Here is a 26,839-nt window from a genome sequence, read left to right as displayed (position 1 = left end):
ACACGCAGTAGATGAGAGCTATTATTGTTAGAGCATTTGAAAAAATCACTTCTTCCAGCTAAGATAATGCCATTAGTGCAGATGCTATTTCGGCTTGTCAGAAGGTGCCAGAAGGATTCAAGCCAAAGACGGCTAGTAACTAAATTACCTTAGTCCTCTGGATGCTCTTCCATCCTGGTTTCAGCTCACAGGAGAGGTAAACAGCCAAGCAAAGAGGAAGGCCACAGCCAGGATCATACCCAAGAGGCCCGGAGGAGAACCCACAAGCAAAGACATGCCATTTCCCGGAGCTTCCCCAACCCAAGAAGGAGGAGCTGAGTTTTAATATGACCAGATACATTTTCTTTTTTCATTTCCAATATGCACATGTATTCTGTGATAAATGGTACCCTGGAGCCCCCATTGGGGGTGGGTGGGGGGGAGGGTTGGTGACCAGGCGACCAGTCAGCAAAGCTATATATAAAATACCAAGTCTGATGCTGGGAGATTTATCAAATGATACAGACGGGCACTGAGAGCTCCCCACCCAGTCTTGGCCAAGAGCACTGCAGGCTTCCACCGAGAGAAACGAGAGGACACAAAAAAAGACCATCGCTCGCTGGGAGCAAAAAAGTACAGGCAGGCAAAAGCAAAAGCTGCAGGAAGCACTGCTTGGCAGTGACTACAACTGGGACCCAGAGGCAGGAGGAGCGACAGGGAAGGGGAGTGAGAACCCCAAAAGTTCACCTGCTGTGTCTCCACACTAAGCTGGGCGCCACGAGGGCTGAAGTCAGGAGCTCCGGGCTCCACATGAAGCATTTGGCAGCATTTCTGGCATATGTGCAAGGAGATGGTTGATTCAGGGTAGGATTGTAGAGCTCACACGTAAGACAACTGTAATGGGAACATGAGAACCTTCCATTAACTATTAATAAACGATATTAATAATACTGAGCTACCTTTAACCAGCAAGGAGTGGGCTTGGTGGATGCCCAAGCCTTCTTACCCCTTCTTCACTGTTTCTCGGAAGGGCCCCCAGGGCAGAGATGCACTACTTTACATTCCCTTGATTTGCTTGCCTCCCTTCTGTGTCTCACCTCCTCACTCCCTCACCTACAGTCACCTGCTGGATTTATTTACTAGGCTGTCAGAACAAATCACAACACCCTCAGTGGCTTAAAATGCCAGAAATTCACTGTCTCCCTGTTCTAGACCACGAGTCCACAGTCAAGGTGGTGGCTGCACTCCCTCTGAAGGTTCTAGAAGAGAATCCTCCTTTGCCTCTTCCAGCTTCTGGAGGCTCCAGGTGTCCCTTGGCTTCTGGCTGCATCCCTGTCCCCATCTCTGTCCCCGTCTCCCCATGGCTTTCTCCTCCTCTGTCCATGTCTTCTCCTCTTCTGTCTCTTCTAAGGACACTAGTTGTTGATTTAAGACTCGCCCAAGTAATCCAGGATGATTTCACATCTCGAGATCTTTAAGTTAATCACATCTGCAAAGATTCTTTTTCCAAATGTCACATTCACAGGTTGTGAAGCCTGGGATGCCAATAGATCTTTTTGAGGCCACCATTTTACCCACTACACCTGCCAAATAAATAACTCACATTCATCTCAGGCTTTGCTTTCAGTAGAACTCAAACAAAGCAAGTAGCAAAGGAGATACAGCTTATGTAGTCCATACCTCTATCCCCAGGCAGGTCTCCTAGAAAACGGGCCCAACAGATAGCTCATAAAGCTTATCACACCTCAAAACCATACCCCCAGGGTTCAGCACACAGTACCTGGCACATAATAGGACTCAAAAAAATATCTGTTGAATGAATAAAGTCTCACCATCAGATTCCCAGGTAGAGAAATGAACTTCAAGGTTTTTCTTAACTTTGTTTTCAACACCTTTATAAAGGCATCACTTACCTGCCACAAAATTTACCCACTATAAGCTTACAACGTGAGAATTTTTAGTGAATGTATAGAGTTGAGCAGTCATCACCACAGACCAGTTTTAGAACATTTCCATCACCCCAGAAAGTTCTCTCATACTTGTTTGCAGTCAATCCCCACTTTCAGCGCAGCCCCAGGCAATCTCTGATCTGTATTCCCTTTTCCCTTTCTGGATGGTTCACATAAATGAAATTACCTAATACATAGTCTTTTGCTTCTAGCTTCCTTCACATAGCATAATATTCTGACATTGATCCACCCAGTAGCATAAATATCAGTAGTTTCTCCTTCATTGCTGAGTTGTATTCCACTGCATAGAAATGCCACATTTTGTTTAACCCTTAACAATTGATGGACACTGGGATTGGTTCCAGTTTGGAACAATGATAAATAATGTTGCTATAAACATTCACGTACAAATCTATGTATAGTCATATATTTTCATTTATCTTGAGTAAATACCTAAGTGTGAAATCTAACCTTTTACTTTGAAAATTTTCAAATCTATAGGAAAGTTGCTAGAATGGTGCATTACAGTACATTCTTTAGCGTGATCCGCAATTGACAACATTGGGCCATATTTGTTTTATCTCTGTCTCTGTAAGATATTTTTAAGCACCATTTGATAGAAAGTTGCAGACCTCATGACATATTACCCCTAAATACTTTACCTCCTAATAATAAAGCCATTTTCCTCCATAACCACAATACCACTGTCACAGCTGAGACTTTTCCAACTATTTTGAATTTTTCAAAAGTACAAAAAAAGTTGAAAGAATAATACACTAAAGTGAACCTTGGTTTTGCTATTTCCCATATTATTGCTTCTTCCTTCTTTCTCAAATCTGCCACTGAGCCTAAAACATTTGCATTGGGCCATTCTTGGTATATGGCCATGGAATATTCCTGACTTGTCACACTCTTACTCCTCCATTGTTTATTCCCTGTGTGTTCAGGGCTGGTTTCACAAGACTCCAAGGTGCCTCTAGTGTCTTGTCCTGAGGGATATTGCAAAATCCTCAAGACTTCCCTTACCTCCTCCTAGGCTTGGCTCCTGGTCAGAAATATTATGTTATGTGCCAAGCTATTATGCCCGTCAGCTCCTCAATGACACTTATCCTCCCAACGCTGCTAAAGATCTCAACCCATCTTTCCCCTTCACCAGTACTCCCTAACCCCTAAACTCTGTGGTAACTTTTCCCTCAAAGTACATATCACCTTTTAAGATAATGTAGAATTTGCATTTTTGTTATATTTATCCATTGCCTCCCCTCACTACAGTGTAAGCTCTATGAGGGCAGAGATGTTCTTTTTTGTTCACTGCTGTATCCCTAAGCCTGATTTTAGTGCCTGGCACATTGAGGGACCAATAAATACTCATAGAAGGACTGGCTGGATGATGCATGTACGCGTATGCATGGGTGCGCATCCCGTAGCCCACCACCAGGAGCAGCGACCAACTGACCCCAAGCCAATCATCCCCCACAGGCAGCAGGGGTGGGAAAGGATCCGGGGTTTAGCCTCAATGAAGGCTTCAGAAAACCATCAACCCTTTAAAAACTGCAAAATGAACAATCCTTCCCCCACCTTCAGGAGAACAGACCAGAACTTTCCAAATAGGAAGTCTCCCAATGCTTTTCTGAGGAAAGACGTTTTTTGCCTCAGAGAGCAACCACGAGCAAGTAACTCTCCAGGGACCACAAAAGCTGGAAATCGAGCCCTGGGTTTCCTGGAGAAGGCAAATACCGTGCCCCCCAACACACACACACACACACACACACACACACACACACTGGAACACAGCACGCACCTGCCCCCAGCAGCCGGGGCAGACCTCCTGGTCATCTCCATGTTCATCCTTTTCCTGAGGCACACCTGACCCAAGGGAAGAGAAGCCAAGTGACCAGTTCTGCCTGACACGAGGGCAGCCAGTCCCGTCCTCGCTCCCGGGAGCTTGAAGAAGGAACGAGAGGGGACCCAGCCTCAGCGGGAGAGATGCTGAAAGGAAGCTGACAGGGGCCATGGGTCAGAGGCGGCCCTGGGGAGGCTGCAAACAAACAGAAGTCATGAGGAAATACAGGGAGGTAAAAGCTGTGAGACAGAGGAAAGCCCTTTGAGGAATAGCAAGAGGGTGACGAATTCCACAAATCCCTGCCCCTGAGGTCCCTCCAGCTGCCCCGGATTCCCCAACGATATCGGGTTCCAGTCTCTTCAAGGCGTGGCTGGTCCACAGATCCTGTGTTCCAGAAGTCTCCATCACCCTCACTGCATTGCTGTTTCTTCACCACCAACTTCAGCCCTTGAATGAGGTTGAGTGACTGTTTATTTCTTGCAGCCCGAGGAATCTAAGTAAAACAGAAAGGCATGAGTGCTGGATGTGCACAAGAGACTACAGGGAAAAACAGAATTCCTGAAGATGGTGTCTCTGCTCGAGGAGTTCCCTGTCTTCACCCGCGTTTTTCTCCACAGCAACACAGCCTCTTGCAGGGAACGCTCTACCGCCTTGCTACTCGAGGTGTGGTCCAAAACCCACCCGCAGGGACATTGCTTGGGAGATGGTTAAAAAAGCAGAATCCAGGCCCCCAACCCAGACCTACTCAACCCAGTAAATTGTGAGAACGGTAAAGTGTAAGGAGCACTGCTCCCCTCCCCAGCTAATAGTCCCAAACCCATTGTCCCAGTCACCTTTCCACTCTTGGGTTTCCCATCTGCCACTGATCTGATAGCCAACGACAATAATTCTACGGGTATCAAAGCTATTGTTAAACGTCTCTGCCTGTCAAATGCAGGCTTCTTAGAACTGTTTCTTTGCCTGTATCCTTCAGGTATCTTTTATTAGATTTTGTCTGAATGGTATAATAAATGCTTTTTTTTTCAGAGGTTCATCCTGTTTTGGTAAAATCCTGTTGGGTAGATTCAAGGAGTGAGGTTGTCTGTTCCTCTATCCTGTTCTTCACAACTGTAGATGATCCCTAATGAGCATTTTAACTACATTCTTTCAACATACCATCATCCTTGAGGAGTATCTATAGTTCAAGTTACAGCACGTTTTCATCTCAGAACACTGGAGAAAGAAAAAAACCTCACCAAGAGCTGAAACGCCAAGAAATAAAATGAGACCATTTTTCCAGGAGAGATTCGTGTTTCAGGTTTCACAACCATCTGCCCTTGACTGTCGACCATGCGCGTCAGCTGCTGGGCTGGGTCAGGCATGCCCACCCACGCTGGCGAGCCTGCCCACAGCTTTCAGAAAGGAGGTCCCCAATGGAACCAAGCTCTCTGTGCACCTCCCTCCAGCCCTCTGTTCTCCTGTGTGCCCTTTATTAATCTTTTCTTCCTCCCAAAAAGATGTCCGGAGGGCTGACAACAGGCCACTCACGGCACTGGATACTGGACATGGAGCCATGAAGAAGACAGCTGTGACCCAGGCCCACCTTGTCGAGTTTTCTAGCAGGGAGGACGGCACAATTACTCGTCAATAAATCACTTCAATTGTGAGTGCTCTGTAGGAGACTCACAGGGCTTTAGGAGAGTGAATGAGGGCACTTGACCCTGCCCTGGGGACTGCCTGGAGAAAATGAGGTCTGAGCCCAGGCCCAAAGGATGCTCAGTGGTGAGCCAGGAAAAGCAAGAAGAGGGGTCTCCCTATTCCCTGGTTGGCCTCTTTACCCCTTCTGTCCGCCAACCAACTACCCCTGTCCCCACTTGGCAGCTCGGGCTGTTGACTCCACATTGACCTTGCCCAATGCCCTGTGGTGCTGACAGCTCCACAGCCCAGGCTTGGACTCTTGCCTCTGTTCTTGTCTGTGTCCGACCTTGGCTTGGGTCATTTCCCACCCCACTTCTCCTGCATTGGTGCTGACAGCTCGGAGGATCCCCACCCAGCAGGGTAGCAAGATATATGATGGCATCATTTTCCTTAGGTTATTAGAAAGCCCTTCTTTCCAAACAATTATGTTTTGCCCTCCGGACAAGAACTCAGGGCCTGATGCAGGGTTTCTGTTTGTGGTATGGTCAGTGGTTGTACAGGAAACCGTTTCTAGCAGAGCTGCGTCTTGTTGGTGGCGAGCACCCCGCTAGGTCTCGGTGGCACGGTGAGCGGGACCATGCTTGCTAGCTCAGGTCAGGTTGCATCCTGCTGATGCCCTCATTCAGGCTGACGGCGACTGGAGTGAGGGACCCCACACGCTTCTCCCCAGGTTAGACAAGCTGGATTCCTCTCTCACTCTCAATAAATTTGGTTGTTTTGCTAACTGGACTACAGCTTTTTCCAGAATGTCACAGGCATATTTTAGGGTTTCTGTGAACAGGTGCTGCAGGAAGCACAATTCATTTGTTTATTAGGATGTAACCCTGCGTTTTGAGAAACAATTGGAAAAGGAAAAATGACCTATCCCATGCCTTTTGCTTTTTTCAGCAGGCCCTAAGCTGTGAACAACTGCTCTTACCTTTAGTTTACAGAATCCCCATCTGGTTAGGTACTTTGATTTATGTTGGCTGGAATCCAGAATGGCCGATTTGGTTTATTTTAAGGAGTTTTATTTTAAGAAACTTTTGACATTTAAGAATTTAATTGGAACAATCGGTACCCAGAAATTTTTAAATGCAATCTAGGATTAAAAGATGTTCCTCAGAGTGTGTAGGGTTTTATAAGAAGGCAGGCCTCTCCACACCTGGAGAGTCTTTGTACTTCAGGAGTTTGTTCAAGGTGTGGCAGGGGATGGGGCACCTGGCTGGCTCAGTCGGTAGAGCATGTGACTCTTCATCTTGGGGTTGTGAGTTCAAGCCCCATGTTGGGTGTGGAGCCTACCTTCTAAAAAATTAGGGAGGGGCACCTGGGTGGCTCAGTCATTAAGCGTCTGCCTTCGTCTCAGGTCATGATCCCAGGGGCCTGGGATCGAGCCCCGCATCGGGCTCCCTGCTCGGCGGGAAGCCTGCTTCTCCCTCTCCCACTCCCCCTGCTTGTGTTCCCTCTCTCACTGTCTGTCTCTGTCAAATAAATAAATAAAATCTTAAAAAAATAATAATAAAAATAAAAAATTAGGGGAAAAAAAAAGATGTGGCAGGAGAATCCTCCATTTGGGCCTTCCACCAGTGCTGAGATGTGAACAGAATAGCTACTTCTAAAAAAGACTATTCTGACCCTCAAACCCATTCTTGAAGCTCAACTTAATAGAGTTTTGCTGGGGCGGACTGTCTGCCATGGCCAGTTACTGGGAGATGAAGCAGGTAGCTCTCCTCACGTGGTCAGGCCTAACTGGGATGGATTCAGGAAATCTGCTTCATTCTCTTAGCCAAAGGTCAGGTTCTCCTGGTTTTGAGAGGCAGAAACACTTGATTCAGAGTTTTTCCACCCTGAAAACTGAAGTCTCGTCTGAGAGTTCAAGAGCCTGGTACAGCTCGATACTCCCAAGAAGCATCCTAGCTTCCAGAGATTGGCCTAAACCTCCAGGGATATTATGTGCCGTCCCCAGAATCCTTAGTACTTTTGGGGAGCCACTGTTGATCTATGATCCCTAAAATTGCTACAGATTAAAGTGAAGGGCCTCCCAGCCTCCAAGAGAGGAATGAGAATGAGAGAAACCAGGGCCCTTCACACCCAATAGATCCTAAGAAGTGGGGCGGGGGGGGGGGGGGACACGTCTGGGTGGCTCAGTTGATTAAGTGGTCAACTCTTGATTTCAGCTCAGGTCATGATCTCAGGATCCTGAGATTGAGCCTGCTTCAGGCTCCGCAGTCAGCAGGGAATCAGTTTAGGGATTCTCTCTCTGCCCCTCCCCCCACTCATGTTCCTGCATGTGTGCTCTCTCTCTCTCTCTCAAATAAATAAATAACCCTTTAAAAAAGAAAGAGAGGAAGAAAGAAAGGAAGAAGAAAGAAAGAAAAGGGGGAGAAAGAAAGAGGGGGGTGGGAGGGATGGGGTGGCTGGGTGATGGACACTGGGGAGGGTACGTGCTATGGTGAGTGCTGTGAATTGTGTAAGACTAATGAATCACAGACCTGTACTCCTGAAACAAATAATACATTATATGTTAATAAAAAATAAAAATTAAAAATAAATAGAAAAGAAAGGAAAGAAAGAAAAAAATGAAGAAGAAGAAGAGGAAGGAAGGAAGGAAGGAAGGAAGGAAGGAAGGAAGGAAAAAAAGAAAGGAAGAAAGGAAAGAAAGAAATGGAAGAGAGGCTCCTGTTCACCAAGCCCTGGGTAGTGGCCTTCCAACCATATACCTCTAGCCCCTACTTCTCTCCTAAATTCCACTTTTGCTGTCAGTCCCCCCTCATTCTCTACTCCCCATTTCCGCAGATGGTACCTCCATCCTCCCAGTCACCATCTCAGAGTGATTATCCACCTCACTTTGCTGCCTGAAGACTCAGTGATTAATTGTGGTTCTTGCCCAATTTCTTATCTCTCTGATCCTCAGTCTCATCATTTAAAAAAAATACCTCCTTCGTAGGGTTTTTGCAGAGAGCCTTAGATGTCAAAAGTTTGAACTTTATTTGAGAAAGAAAAGGGGGAAAAAGTGTTCACTTTTTCTAAGCACCTATGTGTCTACTCTATTAGACATTTTACATGGAAGCTTTAGACTTGATTAACATAGTCCTCCCTCAGCTTTTCAGCTGTAATTCCAATGAATCTCCCGCATGTATCTTACTCCAAGCAAACTAGACTATTCTTTCTTACTTGAGCAAGCTTGAATTCTCTCCCAATTCTTTGTCTTCGATCATACTCTTCTTTCTACCTGGCACATGCTCCCTCTTCAGGATGAAATCCTACAGACCTTTTAAGATCCATCAGTGGTGTGTCAGTAAATATTGAACAACAAGCTATGTGAACAGAAAGAGCCTGGATTTGTAGCATTTTGCCAATTTTCATAGTGTTAATACTCCCACCAAGGCCAATTTCAAGCTAACCAACCTGTGTTCAACTGAGTCACAAAACTTCTGAAAATTTCACTATCAGTTCTCAGAGACCAAAGGAGCTGATTCCAGCACACCACTGAGCCTACAGTGTCACCTTCCTGGACTCCCCCAATCTGAGGTATGCACTCCCTCCTCTGAACCTTGTTAGTAATTTGAACTCTCTCATGAAAAGCATTCTTCATTATATTATGGTTGTCATGAATCCCTGTTACCATTAACTTTTCAAGGACATGAACCGTGTCTTACTCATCTATGTTTTCACAGTGGTGCCTAGAACAACAGTGGTGTTCAATAAATATTTGCTGCATTAGACTGATGATGAAGATTATCACTAGGGCCTGACACACAGTTGTGGGGAGGATACAATGACATCATGCATGTGAAGCACTTACCAGAGTGCTTGGCCCAGGGAGTGCTCAATTTAGTGACAACTAATTTCATTATCAACTGTGGCTTCTCGAATTAAAAGAGCACAAGTTTTAAGAGCTAATAGTGATTCTCGACAACTCCCCCAGCCCAAAATACACACACGTTAGAAGCACCTGAGGAACTTTAATAAATCCCGATGCCAACCCCATAAATCAGTCATCAGTATTTTTAAATTTCCCCAAGTAATTTTGCTGTGCACCAAGTTTGAGAACCACTGTTCTATAGGCTTCCAAACCTCTCTCTGGCTGATGAGTCAAGAGTGTCAAAAAGGAAAGGGAACCCTCTATTGCTTTAAAAATCCTCCTGTTCGCTAAATAATTCCAGTAAATAGAAGGAAAACTCACTTGCGGGATTGCCTTACTTGGTGATCATGTTGGGTGGAGTCACCTGGGAGGGGCAAGGCTGAGAATGAGTAATGTAGGCTTCTGAAGGGGCAGGAGAGAATGTGTCTTAGTCAGCAAACTCCTGTAAGTGAAGTTTTTCAAGCTGAGGAATTTCAGAGGCATTTCATTTAAACGAGATTTGGTCCTTGTGATGATCTCATGCAGACTACACAGAAGTCCCCTTTATTTCCACGAGCATCAGTGTATCCTGTACCACTAGGATTTTGTTGTAATTAAATAACTGAGCTATTCAGGCTCCAAATGATTCTCGTTCTCACATTTGTGGTAGTGAGGATGGACTTCCTTTAAATCAAGACAATAATGTATTTCTGTCTTCGAGAGGCAGGTATTGCTTTCCCCTTTAGAGCTGGCAAAGCTGAGCCAGTGTGAAATCTGAGTGGTCCAAAGTGACAGGGGGATGCCAAATAGGAGCCAAAGAATTCCTGTCCTAACCACTTGACACATTTCATCTTTTATGGATATTTATTGTGTTTTGTCATCATTCTCTCATGTTAAAGGTATTCACCAAAAAAAGAAAAATCCTTAGGCACCTGGGTGGCTCAGTCAGTTAAGTGTCTGCCTTCAACTCAGGTCATGATCCCAGGGTCCTGGGATTGAGCCCCGCATCGGGCTTCCTGGTCAGTAGGGGGGTCTGCTTCTCCCCTTGCCCCTCTCCCCCACTTGTGCTCTCTCTCTCTCTCTCTGGCAAATAAATAAATAAAAATCTTAAAAAAAGAAAGAAAGAAAAATTCTTCAAAAGGATTTGATCTGAAAAGTGAAGCAACTCTGCTTGAGTAGGTTTCTCCCTTTGTTTGTCTTATGAGAATGATAGCCTGGTAGTTCACTTTAAAGGAGGGGGTGGGGGAAGAGAGAAGGGTGTGAGTGTGAGAGTATGTGTTACAAAGTCAGATTTTAGAGATCTAATATTTCTTTAATGCCTCACTATGAATGAGTCTTAAACATGATTTTTAAATATATTTTTGAGGCATCAAAGAAAATGAAAGTGCAGTGTGGCTATGGAGATTGCCTCGAGCGGCACTGTGGCTCTGCTGGACCACACCAGATGCTTTTGCAAAAGCCATGTTTATTCTACTCTTAGTCCAATTTGGAACTTTCTTACAGAGACTCTGGATTGTCTTTGAAATAAACATTTTTAGCTATGCTATTCAGTGGATTATAATTCTTTTTCTGCTATGGTATATGCATAGAATATCATTTAAATATGTGGATTTTTTTTTTTTACTCTTAAGTAAAATGCGCTTTTAAAAGAAATCTTGGCAGAACCTCAGATTTTAGATCAAAGCTCTCTAATGCCATAAATCCTTCAAATTCATGGCATCATCAGAATGGCTGCTATGGGAATCACAGCCCCAAAACAATGATTTGCCTTTCTATTACGTTTTCTCTGTTCTAACAGTATAATTTTATGAAGGACATGTGTGTGTGATATCAACTTCCAGTATATCAAATTTATTCCAAAGTACCACCACCAGGGACTACTGAACACTGCTATGGGAAGAGCTCTGAACCAGGAATCAAGAAGTCTATTATCCTCAAGCATCATAGTCATTTCAAGTTACAAGAGTAAGTTACAATAGAATAGAATCAGATTGACTGGAAGATCTAGCAGATTCTACTTGTTGCTGCAAATCTGAAAAGAGACAATAGCAGTAGAAATAGAAAAGTTCCATCTTCAGGTCTTACACATCATTCTTTGTTCTTTGCACAAGGACTCTGACAGACTCTTTCGGCCAGCTGTTTGTATGACCATGCAAGGAGCATCTCAAACTCCCCTTTTCCCGAGAGAATGGAAAGGATTGTACAAGTTTCCTGTGTTCTTTAAAATCCGGGTGCTGCCCAGAATCCTAGTCACCTAAAGCCCCATTTTATAGCAGTTAAGTGGTGAGAAAAAGATGACAAACCAAGGTCGCGTTTGGTTGCAAGGTTGAATTGAGACTAGAAAAAGAGGAAGGGGACTATTGTTATTGCAAAAAATGTCTGAAGGGGAGAAGGGTGATGGGTGGGTCCAGTTCTCTGAGTGTTTGAGTCAGGAAGCTTTGGAAGTCTCATTAACTGGGGCTACTAAGGAAGGAAGCATTTAATATACTAAAAGAGCAATTTGCTTGCAAATATACCCCATTTTAATCCTGGGAATACCTAAACAGAAACTGGCTCATTTTTAGGTGTTCACCTGTTATGAAAGATGTTAAGATGCCAAAATTCTAACTTCAGAAGATCTGGTATCCTGTCAGGTTTACAGCAAATAAAGGCAGGATGCCCAATGTCCACATGCGAGAGAAAGACAGCGCTTCTCAATTGAGATCGGCTTCAACTGCATATAACAAACAAATAACACTGGCTTAAAGAAGACAGAAGTCTCCTTCTCTTTCGTCCTATAAAAGAACCACTCTAGGGCTGTTATGGCAATTGCATGGTTTCAGGGACCCAGGCTCCACCATCCTTGGCACATGGTTTCCGCCTCCTAATTCAAGATGGCTGTTTGAGATCCACCCAACAGGAAGGAGAAGGGGCAGAAGGAGGAGATCGAGGAGCCAAGGGTATATAGCAGCTGTCTTTTTGGCAAGTTTTCCAGAAACTGCCTTCCATGCATATTACTTGGACATAATTGAGTCCAGTTAACCATATCTAGCTGCAAGGGAGCTTGGAAGACAATGGGGTTTACAGCAGGTGGTCATGGCCAGGTAAAAACTGAAAGTTCTCTTACAAGCAAGAAGAGAACAGATCCTGAGGTGGGAACCCAACAGAGTCGCAACCCAAGCAATGTCAGTGCTGATATTCAGGGTTGAGAGGCTGCCACAGGTAAGTGGAAAGCCTAGATTCAGGAGGCCTCGGTCCCATCTCACTTCTCCCCAAGTATCCAAACGACCTTAGTAATGTCATCTGTAAAATAATAGCTACGTCATGACTAAAAATTAAATGGTGTGACACAGAATATGATAAGCATATAAGATAAGCATTAGTTTCAAGTGTCGGCTGAATTAATCACCTGATCTAAAGCACGTAACTTATGAAATTCAGACACACCCACAGGGGAAAATAGAATGGTCAAATCTTTGAGTTGAAAGGGACATTCAGAGATGTCTAATTCAACCTCTCTCCCAATGTAAGAATCTCTGCCACAGTAACCCTGACAGATGGTCCCCTGTCTTATGCTTAAGCACTTTTAGAATGTGTTATTTTGCAGTTCCATTGATAGACAGCTCCAATTGTCAGATAGCTTATCTGGGTAATGATCTCAAAACGCCCTCCCTTGAACCCCTGTCTCCTGAAATAACAGAGAACAAAGCCATTCTCTCCTCTTCATGACAGTCCTTCAACTATTGGAAGACAGCTCTTATGTCATCCTGTTGTCCTCTCCTTTCAAGCTAAACATTCCTGATTGTTGCAACTGTTTCTTGAATAACCAGGTGTCCATCCCTCTCACCATCTGGGTATCTTTCCCTAGATCAGTGTTTCTGGAACTCCGTTGACGACGACCCACAGAAAGAAATCCATTTTATATATCATCAGTACGCATATACATGATGTAAGTGAAGCAGAAATTCCAGAAAACAGTAATCTATTGTGTCCAGTTCTCCTTTTTGAAAGGCTCACTGCTGTCTGCTAAGTGGATTTGATACTCACTCATAGGTGGCAACCCACAGTTTGAAAATCACTACTCCAGATGTGCTCTGGTCTGTAGATATTCTTAGAAGGTGGAGGCTTGATACAGCAGACTGATTTGAGTGAGCAAAAGGGGCTTCTACTTCCTGAGTCCAAACCTTGGTGTCTTTAAGGTAATCTAAATGCATTAACTTAAAGTAACACCATCATACCATTAGCTGAACATTTAAGTCAGTTATAATTGACTTTCTCCATATGAACAGCTTCCAAGCCTGCTTTCTCCCACCCTCTGCTTGTGCAATTGATTTTTTTCAATCTAAATGCAGAGCTTTAATTTAATCCTGTCAAACTTCATCTTTTTTAGTTTCAACTTTTTTCAATGTTTCAAAAACTTTTTGGATAATTTTTGTCATCAGTCCTTCCAACTTTATAGTATATGCATGTTATGTAAGTCAACTTCCCATAGAATAGTAAGGTTTTTATGGTTTAGCTCTCAAAGATTACTGTTCACCTAAAACTTTGCTTCTATTATAGCTATTCATAAACAAACAGTTGAAAATAAGCCTGAAAGACAGAGATAAGCCCAATGGTATTGGACAAGAAATAACATTTCTGAGAGGTGGGACTTGAGATTTTTATTTTTCATACAAGTTGTCTACTGAAACTCAATTTAGATAGTGTCTACCCATCATGTGGCAAGAGGATGACATCATTCTTCAACTTGATGGGCACTCAGTTTATGGAGATCAAACATATATGGACTATACTGCTAAGGCCTGGGAAAATCCTACCCTGCCCCCGAAACCCAGGAGAGACAGAGATCCTCTGATATAGTGGCTAGGAGGTAAAGTTAGGGCAAGTGTACAAGATTTTCATTCATTCATTTATTCATCTATTTATTCCACAGATGTTTGCTTTGCCAGACACCAAGGAGCAAAAGCAGAGAGTCCTAAATTAGGCTGTGGGGTGTGAGGGACAGAGGAAATGCAAAGCAGGGAGGTCAAAGACAATCACCTTCTACTTAAGGAGGAGGCAGCCTGTACTAATCAGCCACTAAGTCTCATTGAGCTCAAGAAATAAGGCCTTAGGGGCACCTGGGTAGCTCAGTTGGTTGAGCATCTGCCTTTGGCTCAGGTCATGATCCTGGGATTGAGCCCCAGTCAGGCTCCCTGCTCAGCAGGGAGTCTGCTTCTTCCTCTGCCTCTCTGTCCCCAACCCCGGCTTGTGTTCTCTCTCTCGCTCACTCCCTCTCTCTCTCTCAAATAAATAAATAAAATCTTGAATGAAGGAAAGAAAGAAAGAGAGAAAGAAAGAAAGAAAGAAAGAAAGAAAGAAAGAAAGAAAGAAAGAAGAAAGAAAGAAAGAAAGACCTTAAATGTTGGTAAGAGTTAGCTAGACAAAGAGAGGCTACCTGCTCGAAGGCCTAGAGGTGAGAAAAACATGGGTACTTAATGAATGGCAAAGGACAAAGAACACTCCTAGAGTACTTCAAGAAGGACATGGTTTTGAACACATTGATTAAAAGATATTTACTTACCACGTGTCCAGGCTAAGGCTGTGATGAGGAAACCAGAGGAGGTGGCCTCCATCTTTTCTGTGGAGGACACCCGGCTGTCTACTGAGGATCCTGCAGAATTTAGGGGCAGCTTGAGGACACTTAATGCATTTGCTCCTTGTGAGTTCTAAGTTCTTATCTGATCAATAGGAGCTAAAAGCTGTTGGCCAGAGTGGAAGAAGGAATGAAGAAGTAGAGATGGAGTTAGCAAGAAAGGCAATGATTTTCTTTGGATCTTTGCTCTAAGTTCCAGACTCAGACCAACAGAAAGTTTTTTTTTTCTTCATCCTTGGTTTTTCTTTTCTTTTTTTTTTAAACTGGCAGGGTTGTTTTTTGTTGTTGTTGTTGTTGTTTTGTTTTTTGGTTTTTTGGGGTTTTTTTAATTAATAAAAGCATTATTCATAGTCCAAAAATTAAAAAGATTCAAAAAAGATGAGTGATCAAGTTGCCCTCCCTCCTCACCCTCTGCCGCCCCATTTCTCTCCCTGGAGACAACCAATATTACCAGGTCTTTTTGTATTTCCAGGGACAGTCTACGTATTGTAGATTCGGTGTATACCAGCAATATGTATACACAGCTATGCCCACATCCTTTTTTTTACTCAAATGGCTGCCTAATACACAGATAGTACTTTCTTTTTCCTTTTACAGAATCGACCAAACCAAAAGAGGAAAAACATTTTTAGGTGGAAGAGAAGAGACTAGTGTTCAAGGAATAAGAAAACTAGTGAATATCAAGACAGCAAAAAAAAAATTTTTTTTAATATATGTATATCTATTCACTGACCCCCACCCTGGTTTCACCATTTCTATTTCTCGACTTCTCAGGAATAAACAAGAATTTGAAAGGGAAAAAAGTATAAAGTGAAATATTGTTGGCTCTTCTTCAAGGTGTTTACTAAAATCCTTGAATTATAAAAACACTTGCAATCTTTTGCTGTCAAATAGAAAAAACATGATAAAAGAACACTAAGTAGAGTTATACGTTGTACTTAAAATACTATGCAAGCTTGAGAATTCAAAAAGCTACACATGATTCTGTATGCAACCTTCAGAAATATTAACAATCTGTACTGAGAAACAGGGCCATCTAATTTCCTCTTTTATGCTACCAGATTGATGTAGAAACCAGGGAAAGAATGTTCAGGCTGAAATGAATAGAAAGAACATTATTAAATGAGTAACAGAATAATTAAAGCATGAAGCCTATATCTCAAGATAATGATAATGGTAAGTGTAGTTTTAGCTCATTAATTGGGTAAGAACAATTTGCCTTGGTAACTCTCATATATTTGAATATGGAATACTTTTTGCTTTGCTAGAAATTGAGAATGGAATTATGGAGTTTATAAAACAAATAGGTTTTGGCCAGCAAAAGTGTAATTACAAGTCAGAAAATCTGGAATGAATTGGTCCTACAGAGATAATTTTCCCCTCCACACTATAGAATTCATTAAGATTCATAGAGAGAGGGTAAATCTCCCTTCTACTAAAAGATTTCCACTTCAAAATCTTTTCACCACATGAGAAAATGTTTCATTAGATTTAGGACTCGATATTTTTTTATGTTTGTTTGTTTATTAATTTATTTATTTACATAATCTCTATATCCAACATGGGGCTTGAACTCACAACCCCGAAATCAAGAATCACATGCTCTTCCGACTGAGTCAGCCAGGTGCCCCAACATGTTTTTAACCAAAAACAATATTGCCCAGCTTGTGGAATCACATACCTTATTCATCAGATCCGACCTCTGATAATTTTTGGCAGTTTCTAAATATCAAACTCACCCTCAAAGCGGGAGAACTTGTCAATCTGATAATGTTCAAAAGAAAGTGCTATAGACTCAGAAAGTAATTCCACAGGAGAAATTCCAGAAATATTGTGAGCTAAGTCAGCAGCATTAAAAAAAACTTGTGGTGATATCATGTCACTAACTCCCAAGACACCTTGAAGAGGACTTGCTCACTTAGATGGTTAAGTTCTGAGAGATTTGCTATAAATCAAGTCCTTACAGTCATAACTTACAGACTTATTGCAGAGGAAATCCAATCTTCCAGGCTTAGAGAATGATGACAAGAAGCAAATCCAAGAACTGTCTTGCAACTTGAAATTGATTTTCAAATTAATTTCCTAATCGAATCATAATTAGGTATACAAATAATGCATAAGAATGAAAATGGTAGGAAATTTACCAGAACCTTAAAATGGATGAGGTTACAGGGGATCTTATCCTCTATTCCTTTAAAGTTTACTTCCTGCATTTTTCACAATGATTATGTAATATAGTAATATAGATCAAAAAGAAGTTTAAAACTGAAGAAAAAAAAAAGTGTTTGTTCCATCTGCATATGTATTCCTTTTCCCCTGTGTGGTAGGATATCAGCCTAAACATTTGAGCTGGTTCAGGTTCTACTTATTGTTCTCAATAGCAATTTCCTAGCTAGACTAGAAAACAAAATGAGAAATAAAAACTAAAATACAAATCACCTTTTTGTAACATAGATTTCCTTCTGCCTCTACTGCAAAGTAACCTAAATACACCTTTACTCTCAACCTATGAACCCAGGTGTCATTTGGTGTTTTCACTAAGGGGGAAATGGTCGATGGACGCCATTGTCCCTTTAGTCAACTTCTCTCTCCCCTCCTTTCTCCTCCCCCCAAGTAATTCAGCCTCCTTCCATTATATACTAGATATTTAGAGCTCTAAATGGTCCTCTGCCTTCTACCCAGAGCGGTAATTTCTGCATTTTTAACCAATCCTGCCAGCCATTCAGGATAAACAGCTATTTTAAAAGTTGGCCCCAGGTTCTTCCTTCCATCTCCTTGGCCGTCCCTTCTGGGGCCTCAGAGAACTCCCTTGGGGAATCTTCGAAACTGAGGGGGAGGGGGACCAACTTCGGGGAGCTGTAGCTCCAGCCAGCTCTCTGGTGTCGGGACACTCAAAGAGGAGGAAAATGATTCCTCGGCCAGGTAAAAGGGCACCTGTGTTTACAAGATGCATCCTGCCCTTTTCCTGAGGTCTGCTATGGAAGGGAAATTACCAGGATCCTTTCTTCCTTCTCCAAATCCAGTAGACTCCTTGCCAGGAAGTGACCTTGAGAAGTCTCTGTTCTAGTTCTTGGGGCGGGAGTTGACTGGCTGATCACCAATAGCTCGGAAAGGCTGTCATTCCAATTCCAGTCTATCCTGATGTACTTCGGGATATCTGAGGACACTCGGGAGGACCTTCTCTCTGGCCTCATTAGTAAGAAGAGTTGTGTTTTTCCAGGGCTGGGTTTGTTTTTTATCTGGGAATTATGAATCTTGTAACAGTTCCGGCCTCTCGTGAGGAGGCTTAGCAAATCTGTCGCCTCCATGTAGCGAGTATCTGAGCCTTATCACCTGTACTTTGTACACTAATCTCGCTCTAATTCCCAACTTACTTTACTACCTTTATTTCTTTTCTGTCATTTCTCTTACTTGTTTTATAGTATCGTCTTTACTTGTCTGATTCTGTGATATTGTATGTCCCTTTTAAAACTTCTTAACATCTTTCTGGGGACAAAGTGGAATATAAATAAAGCCAAATCAATTTTTAAAATATCTATGTTAGGGGTGCTCATTTTTCTGCTATTTCTGTCTTCTCATCAGTTTCCCCCTAAACCCAAAAGTAGATCCCAACTCCATCATTCTCATTATGCAAATATCTAAAACTTCAAAAATGTGGTATTAATTCAATTACAAATCCTTAGCAGGCAGGGATCAGGTCCGATGAGGCATAATGCTGCCGTAGGGAAAGCAGAAGGAGCCTCGGCTGGGAGTTTCATTTCCAGCTCTGCCGAGTACGAGGTGTTTGACCTTGGGCAGGACCCTTCTCTCTGGATCTGTTTCCTTGTTTATAAAATGAAGGGGTTGGACCAGGTCACCGTTAAAATCCCTTCCAGCTCTGAAATTCATTGACTCTCTGACCCACTGTGGGCGCTTAATAAATAACAAGCATACTCGCAGAGAACCTCAAGAATGGCTTGCGTTTGGACACTTTGGTCAACAAATATTTACTTGGCATCCACCCGGAATGTGGCTGCAGTGAGGGACAAATCAGAGAGAGCCCCCTGTGGGTCCTGCGATGGCTCCAAACCTAGAGGGGAGACTTAGACACGTGTTTGTCCCCGCTGCCTGAGGGTGCCAAGTTTTTACAAGATCACTAGAAGCTGAAACTCCTTGCCAACAAAAAGAACCAAAGGCACAGGGGGAAAAAAGTAGCATTCATGAGAAATGGAGTTCATCTACTTTTAGAGAGAGAAAATTGTGTAGTGGTTTAGAGTACAGGGGGGTAGAGGCTTAAAAAAAAAAAAATAAGGTCAGTGGTTAATTTTAATACTCTAAAAGTCAAGAAGAACCTGTTTAAGAATATGAAAGATATTATGTGTAATTTAGTTTTGCCATAAAATTATTATGCTTGGTATAGTTTGCCTTTAAAGTTAATCATTGTTAATTATAAATGTGCTGATTGATTTTTGTTCTAAACTGTTTGCACTTTTTAACACACCCGGAATTCCAAGCTGCTGATAGCATCTTTTAGGGGTTTGCCAGTTCATGAGGAATGGAGCCAAGTTAAGAATAAGCCATCAATACTATAAAAAAGCTTGTGTGTCCATTAAGTGTCCCGTAATTATAAGAAGTACCCCTCCCCCATTTTCAGGAAAAAGGCTGAGAAAGAAAGAAAGGAGGAGAAAGCCTTGCCAAATACAATTTTTGCCACACACACAAGTAACCTTCTCATATTCCTTATTTTTGCAAACCATTGCCAGAAGAGTCTTTTAAACTTATTGCTGCGTTTTAATCATCTCAGAGGATCTGGAAATACTGAGGATTTCTCTTGGGACAACACGTCTTTATCTTTCTAAAGACCATATTGTTGCATTTTCCCTTGTAAGTATTGACAGACAGAGGCAGATTCCTGTTCGGGTTTTAGAGGGTCGATGTGTCAGAAGCAGAGCTGGGAGGAGGGCGTGTTTGCAGAATCTCAGACTAAACGTCTGTACAAAACACCTGAAAATCTTTTCCTGTCCTGCAAAATTTAAAACCCTACCCCCCACATCAGTGGCCACGTGGGCTTTGTAATTAAAACAAATTCAGGAGCACCATAATTCATGCGCATGCCTTCTGGCCCAGGAGCTATGCAGCACTCTGACTACTTCCTGCTTCTCAGTAAGCATTTTGATTTCCTCCCAACCTTCCAAATGGAAATAAACGTGAAGCCTTTTCTTTTCTTTTTTTTACTTGTATTTATCAAGGTCTTTGCCTGATTGATAGCTGGCACAAGGGCACTTGGCTTTAGACAAGACCTCTGGGAGATTAAAAAAGGCTGGAGTCGCTTTCATTCTTTGAAGATCCAGGTCTAATTTTCTTTTGATGGAGACTTTCAAATGGGTAGGGTAAAAATATTTGATATTTTTTTCAAATGCATACTTTTAATAAACCGAAGCTCTTAATGCACACACACATATGGAGATACAATGCAATAAGAAATAATAATATAAGTAATAATAATAATGCAATAAAATAAGGCTAGACAATTGCAGAATTTATTAAAATATTAATTTAGGGGCGCCTGGGTGGCTCAGTTGGTTAAGCCACTGCCTTCGGCTCGGGTCATGATCCTGGAGTCCCTGGATCGAGTCCCGCATCGGGCTCCCTGCTGCGCAGGGAGTCTGCTTCTCCCTCTGACCCTAACCCCTCTCATGTGCTCTCTCTCTCAAATAAATAAATAAAATCTTAAAAATAAATAAATAAATAAAATATTAATTTAGAATGCATAACTCTTGGTGCGGATTGTCATGGGACTAAGTCAAAGTTGCGTGGAGATCATTTTATTTTAATCCCATCAGGCTTTTCTGTGACCGTACTTTTTTTTTTTATCATGCAATATTTTATTTTACTTTTTTATTTTTTTAATTTTTTAAATTATGTTCAGTCAGCCAGCATATAGTACTTCTTCAACTGAAGATAAAGGCAAAGCTCTTAAACCCGAGGCCCCAGCGCAATGCTCCCCTCCCCCCACCTTTGAGTCGCCGCATAAACCCCGCTTTAAAGTCTTCAGGGCCACTTGGAGACAACATCCTCGTCAGGTACAGTTATGTTAAAACTAAGGAACTAAAAAGTGGCTGCCCTAAATATAGGACCACACCGCTCCTATCAATTTGCTAGGGTTTTAAATGATATTGTTTTATCCTATGCATTCTTTTCTTTTGAAGACAGCAGCTCTCCTATGAATAGCTTTTTATATTTCTTCTCCCTTTCTTGGATCTCCTGTAGCTCTGGAGAACACCCAACTTGATGATGTCACGAGGAAGCGAGTTTGGGCCCTGCAGAGCATCCTATTGCGATAATCTGCAGCCCTCCTTTCTGTTCTCCACTGTGCCCCTGTTCTGTTCAGTCAGCAAACCAGTCACCTCTCCCTGTCTTTTGGGGGGCCTCCCACATTGATAACTGATATCTACAATCTTTCTGTCTTCTACTCTCCGTGAAACAAGCTAACCAAAAATACGTTGGGGTGTTGATATCACAGAAACCGTGACCTCTCTCTGTTAATCTGTAAATATTTTGAAAGATAATGCTTGATGGATTGCTACTTAAGCAGATTCCCTTCCCCAGTCCTACTCTGACTCTAAGGGAAGACTTTTCTCAGAGCCTGGCTGCAAGGCAAACAATATGCTGATCTTAATAATTAAAGCACTTCCTGCCAGGATGCATTTTTGGTTGTAGGCTGTAAATGCTCCAGAAAATATAAATTTGTCTAGTCATTACCCTTCCCCCCAGCCCCTGGATCAGTGACAAAGCCAGGAACATTTTTTATAGGACAGCATCAAATATTTGATTTCTTGAGACTAATGATTAGATGCTCCTTGCAATGATGCATTGGAAAAAAAAAAGAAGGCAGCCGTGGGAGTTCTAGATCGAGAAGTACACGAAGAGTTAGACGGATGGGTGTAGGATATTATTCACTGTAAGGATCTCATTTAAACTTTTTTATATTGTGGAAGATACAGCTGAAAAGTCTTATGAATATCCCATCTTCAGTTGTAATTTATTTTTTTTAAGCATGCCAACACAAAACATTTTTTTTTTATTTTGAGGAGGAGGTTTTCAGGGAAAATAAATTAAATAAATAAAACGGGTGAAACAACCATAAATGACTCCCTTTTATATCCTCAGCTCTTCACCCTCTCAGTGCTCAGCAGCTGCCCTCATGTGAATGCCACAGAGCAGCCAGAGGGCGTAAGAAGCACTCCAACAAGTCAGGGCTGGGTTCAAATTCTGACCCCAGCGATTATTAGCAGTGAGACCCAGAGTACATTACTGGACCACTTTGTGTCTCCATTTACTCCTAGAGCTTTTGTGAGAATGAAAGGAAAGAAAATACCTGGTTTTCCTGAAATAACTTTGTAGTAGACCATGCTAATCCCCATTCCTGTGAGATGGTGAAGGTTCTAGAGGACGTGAGGAGCTTCTTTAATGGTCTCAGTGTGATGTAAGGCCTTCAGGAGAGTACATAAATACCACCATGAAGAGGAGCCCTTGACACGTTGTGGTGGGCCATATGGAGCACTTACCAGTGCCCACCTGTACTCATCTTCTGGTCCCTCCACCTGGCTGCCAACTGCCACCTACTTGTAGCCCCCTGAGTTACAGTCATTTGACATCTCTTTGCCTTTCCTTCTCCCAGGTTAATGAGTGGTCAAAAAGCAGGTGTGGTGGGTGCCACCATATACAGATAGACAAGAATCCTCAACCTGTAAGACAGGTGTTAAATACATTCAAATGATCATGAATGAAGCGGTCCTTAAAAAGAGACCTCACCCTTGCTTTTTGACTATTTTTGAGGAGTATTATTACATGGCATGAGCAAAGCTTTCTGAATAGATCTAGTAAAATTTCGCATTTGCCTATTTGTGTTTTCCCCTGCTAACTTTCGTGAGCAAGGATTTGTGCTGACCCCATGGAGAACCCACCATGCCCACAGTCACGGCCCTTCCTGATCCATCTGTCACCTAAGAGTCTTGTCTAGTGGGTGCTCCTTTCCAAAGATTCTCCTTCTGATGTCAAGGACTGTGAAGATCACTTAGATAGTTGTATCACGTGGGAGGAGATATAAGCTCTTACTAGACTTTCAGGAATAGTTACAATCATTAAAAAATAGAAATAAATCGGGATTCTCTGCCTTGGGTTCACTAGCAGAGGCCTCCCCTCTCCCTGCTCCGAGGTCCTCTTTCCAGTTCTCTGAGCCGCATTAGAGTTAGGGTCTGGAGGTTTCTCCTGTTAGGGCTCTGGCTTTTTCTACCAGTTCATTCTCTTCTACATTTTTCTCTGTTGTTTCTTTCCTGTTTCTGTTCATTGCTTTTTCTTGTCTCCTTTTCTGACACTGGCATTATTTCTTGCCTTCTAATTTCTCATGTCTCATCTTTTCCATAAAAGGAATAAGCTTCATCATTGCTGACCAAGTCTATTTTTTGTTCTCTGTGGGCTTATACTAAAACCCCATTCAAAACTGCCAGCATACACTGGGTCCTGATAAAACTATAGAAAGTGGAGAACCCACCCCAAAAATAAATAGTCACTTCCTTCTTGGAAGGGCCTTCAGTAGCACAACCAATATGTCTTTCATCAAAAGCTGTGAAAAGCAAACTATTTCCATACCAAATGAGCTCCATAAAACTGGCCTCCTGTGTGCAATCAACAAATATTTCTTGAGCCTCAGCAGGGCCGGGCAGTATGAGAGGTGAGGAGTCCCAGACACTAACTGGTTTGGTGTCTGTCCTTGAGAAGGTGAGTAAGCAAAAAGGCCCAACAATGACACCCCTTCTCCCACCCGTCCTACCCTTTCCCCTGCATTACTTTTCTCCATATCACTTACCATCATCTGACCTGTCCTATGTTTTACCATTGTACCATCAGTTTTCCCCCAACTAGAATAGAGCTCCATGAGAGAGGGGTTTTTGCCTCTTGATGCGTGGCTGAATGCCTAGTACCTGAACACCGCCTGGCATCTGAAGGTCCCAAACATATATGCTGAACAAATAAAATGCAAGATGCACGCAGTGTCAGAAATGTGGATGAAGTGCTACGGAATTATAGGAATCCATCTGAAATAAGAGTCAACGTGTGCGAGTGTGCGTGTGTGTGCGTGTGTGTGTGTGTGCGTGTAAAAATCAGATTCAAACGAGCCCCACGTGGGCTCCCTACTCAGCGGCTAGTCTGCTTCTCCCTCTCCCTTTGCCCCTCCCCCCACTGCTCATGCTCTCTCATGCCCTCTCTCTCTCAAATAAATAAATAAAATCTTTAAAAAAAAAGTCAGGTTCAAAGAGAAATTTGATGCTTTTGGAGTGATGTAAGTAAAATATCAAAGAGTTCAGAAGAGGCATGGTCATCTTGTGCCAGGTCAAGATCTGCACAGGAGGGGGAAATGTGACGTTTTCTACCCTTAAAGCTTATGAAAGTACATGTTCTTTTACTGAGTTGTGTTAGAAATGCCTAACACAACTTTCCAATTTCATTTGGAAAGAGAGTGATGGGGAGCATTCTCAGGGCTTCCTTAGAACACAAAAGGCAGGGGCAGCGCCTGGGTGGCTCAGTCGTTAGGTGTGTGCCTTCGGCTCAGGTCGTGGTCGTGGTCCCGGCATCCTGGGATCGAGCCCCACATCAGGATCCCTGCTCGGCGGGAAGCCTGCTTTTCCCTCTCCCGCTCCCCCTGCTTGTGTTCCCTCTCTCGCTGTGTCTCTCTTTGTCAAATAAATAATAAATAAAATCTTAAAAAAAAAAAAGAACACAAAAGGCAACCTAGGTCCCAGCAGGACAGGCACATAGAAGGGGCCTGAGAACTCAGCTGTGGGGAGTCCTGGTGTCTTTCCTGTCTCTGCTACGTGACCTTGAGCATGTTACTTTACCTCTCTGAGTCCTGCTTCCTCAGAATATAATAATACAGACCTTGTAGAGGTATCCTAAGGATTAAATGAGATAATGAATGTAGTTTTTAACCCAGCACCTGCCTTTAAGCCCACAATAGGAAAGGGAGCTATTCTTGTAGTATTTATAGTCACAAGAGCAAAAAACAGAGCTCGTACCCTTGTGGCGCCCATATCATTGAGGAGTGGGGACACCACATTGCTAAGGGTACATATGTGGTTTCAGTAAAATCTAAACCAATTTCCCTCCCCCCCAGCTCTTTGTTCCTATACAAAGTGACACTGAATGCAACATAAATACTAATATCCCCTTCCATTCCCAAGCTTTCCCAAACCTAGTAAGAAACTGAGAAGAGAGAGATCACACTCCTCTCCTTTATCTCCTGCTACTCAGCAGCTAGGGTGATTTTCTTCCACTCAGATTGTGGTTACTTGGGTGACAACGTCATGATCCTGCTCCTCCCCTCACACTCACACCTTTTCCACCCTCCACGACTTTTGCTGAAAAAGCTTTTAGCAAAAAAACTTTAATCTACCATTGTACAAGCTGCTATAGCCATCTATTTAAAACATTCTTTTTCTTTCCTGAATGCATGCAAAACCTATTTTGTAATATAGTGAAGAAAACACCTCTTGCATAAGGCAGAAGAAGGGAATAAAAAAAAACACACACACAAGAAAAGAGAAGGAAGGAAGGCGCTAGAAAGCAGGAAAGCCCGCGGGTCCATGGGCCTGGCTGACCTTCCTGGGGGTTGACTTTCTGGGATTGAATGGCTTTGTAAATTGGTGTTTGATTTCTGTTAAAAAAAGGAGGGGTGTCCCAAGGTCAGACTTGGCCTCTGGGTCTTCCTTTCCCTGCTTGGACTACTTGGGCACTAGATGAAATTTTGGCCCCATAAGGTAAAGCTGTCCTCTCTCCTGTAAGTTTTAGCCTAAGCTTGTTATCCTAGAGCAGGGTTTCTCAGCCTTGGCACTGTTGTTATTTGGAACCAGATAATGTTTGTTTGAGGAGCAGTCCTGTTCATTGCTATAAGACAATTAGCAGAATCCCTAGGCTTCACCCATTAGATGCCAGCAGTAACTTCCCCTCCAGTGCAATTGTCACAACTAAAAATGCTTCCAGACATTACCAAATGTGCCCTGGGGTACAAAATTGCCCCCATTTAAGAAGCACTGCTCTAAAGTTATCATTGAAGAGAGATTAGAAGTATGCACAATACTTGTTGGGTTCAGAGATGGTACAAAATTTTATAATGTTTTAAAAATATTTGATTTACAAAAATCTAATCAACACATCTTATTTCTCCCCACCACCAAAAAAAGTGCTTAGTTAAGCAAAGTACACCTATAGAAAAACAATCCTTTCGGGGGGGGGGGGTAGCCTGGCTGACTCAATCAGTAGAGCATGACTCTTGATCTCTGGGTCATAAGTTCAAGCCCCACATTTGGTGTAGAGCTTAGTCAAAAAATAAAAACAGAACAAAACAAAAAAAACAACAAAAACAAAAAACACCACAATCCTTTCTTTTTCTTTTTTTTTTTTTTTAAGATTTTATTTATTTGACAGAGAGACACAGCGAGAAAGGGAACACAAGCAGGGGGAATGGGAGAGGGAGAAGCAGGCTTCCCGCGGAGCAGGGAGCCCGATGTAGGGCTCGATCCCAGGACCCTGGGATCATGACCTGAGCTGAAGGCAGACGCTTAACGACTGAGCCACCCAGGCGCCCCACCACAATCCTTTCTTAAAAGTACATGGCCCAGGGACGCCTAGGTGGCTCAGTCGTTAAGCGGCTGCCTTCGGCTCAGGTCATGATCCCAGGGTCCTGGAATCGAGTCCCACATCGGGCTCCTTGCTCGGCGGGGAGCCTGCTTCTGCCTCTCCCCCTGCTTGTGTTCTGTCTCTCTGACAAATAAATAAATAAAATCTTAAAAAAAAAAAAAAAAAAGTACATGGCCCAGGGCCACCAGGGTGGCTCACTCGGTTAAGCGGCAGACTCCTGATTTTGGCTCAGGTCACGATCTCAGGGTTGTGAGACTGAGCCCCACAGTCTGGCTCCA

Source organism: Phoca vitulina, unplaced genomic scaffold, assembly GCF_004348235.1.
Source record: "Phoca vitulina isolate PV1807 unplaced genomic scaffold, GSC_HSeal_1.0 scaffold158, whole genome shotgun sequence".
NCBI lineage: Eukaryota > Metazoa > Chordata > Mammalia > Carnivora > Phocidae > Phoca > Phoca vitulina.
This window is presented reverse-complemented; position numbering follows the sequence as displayed.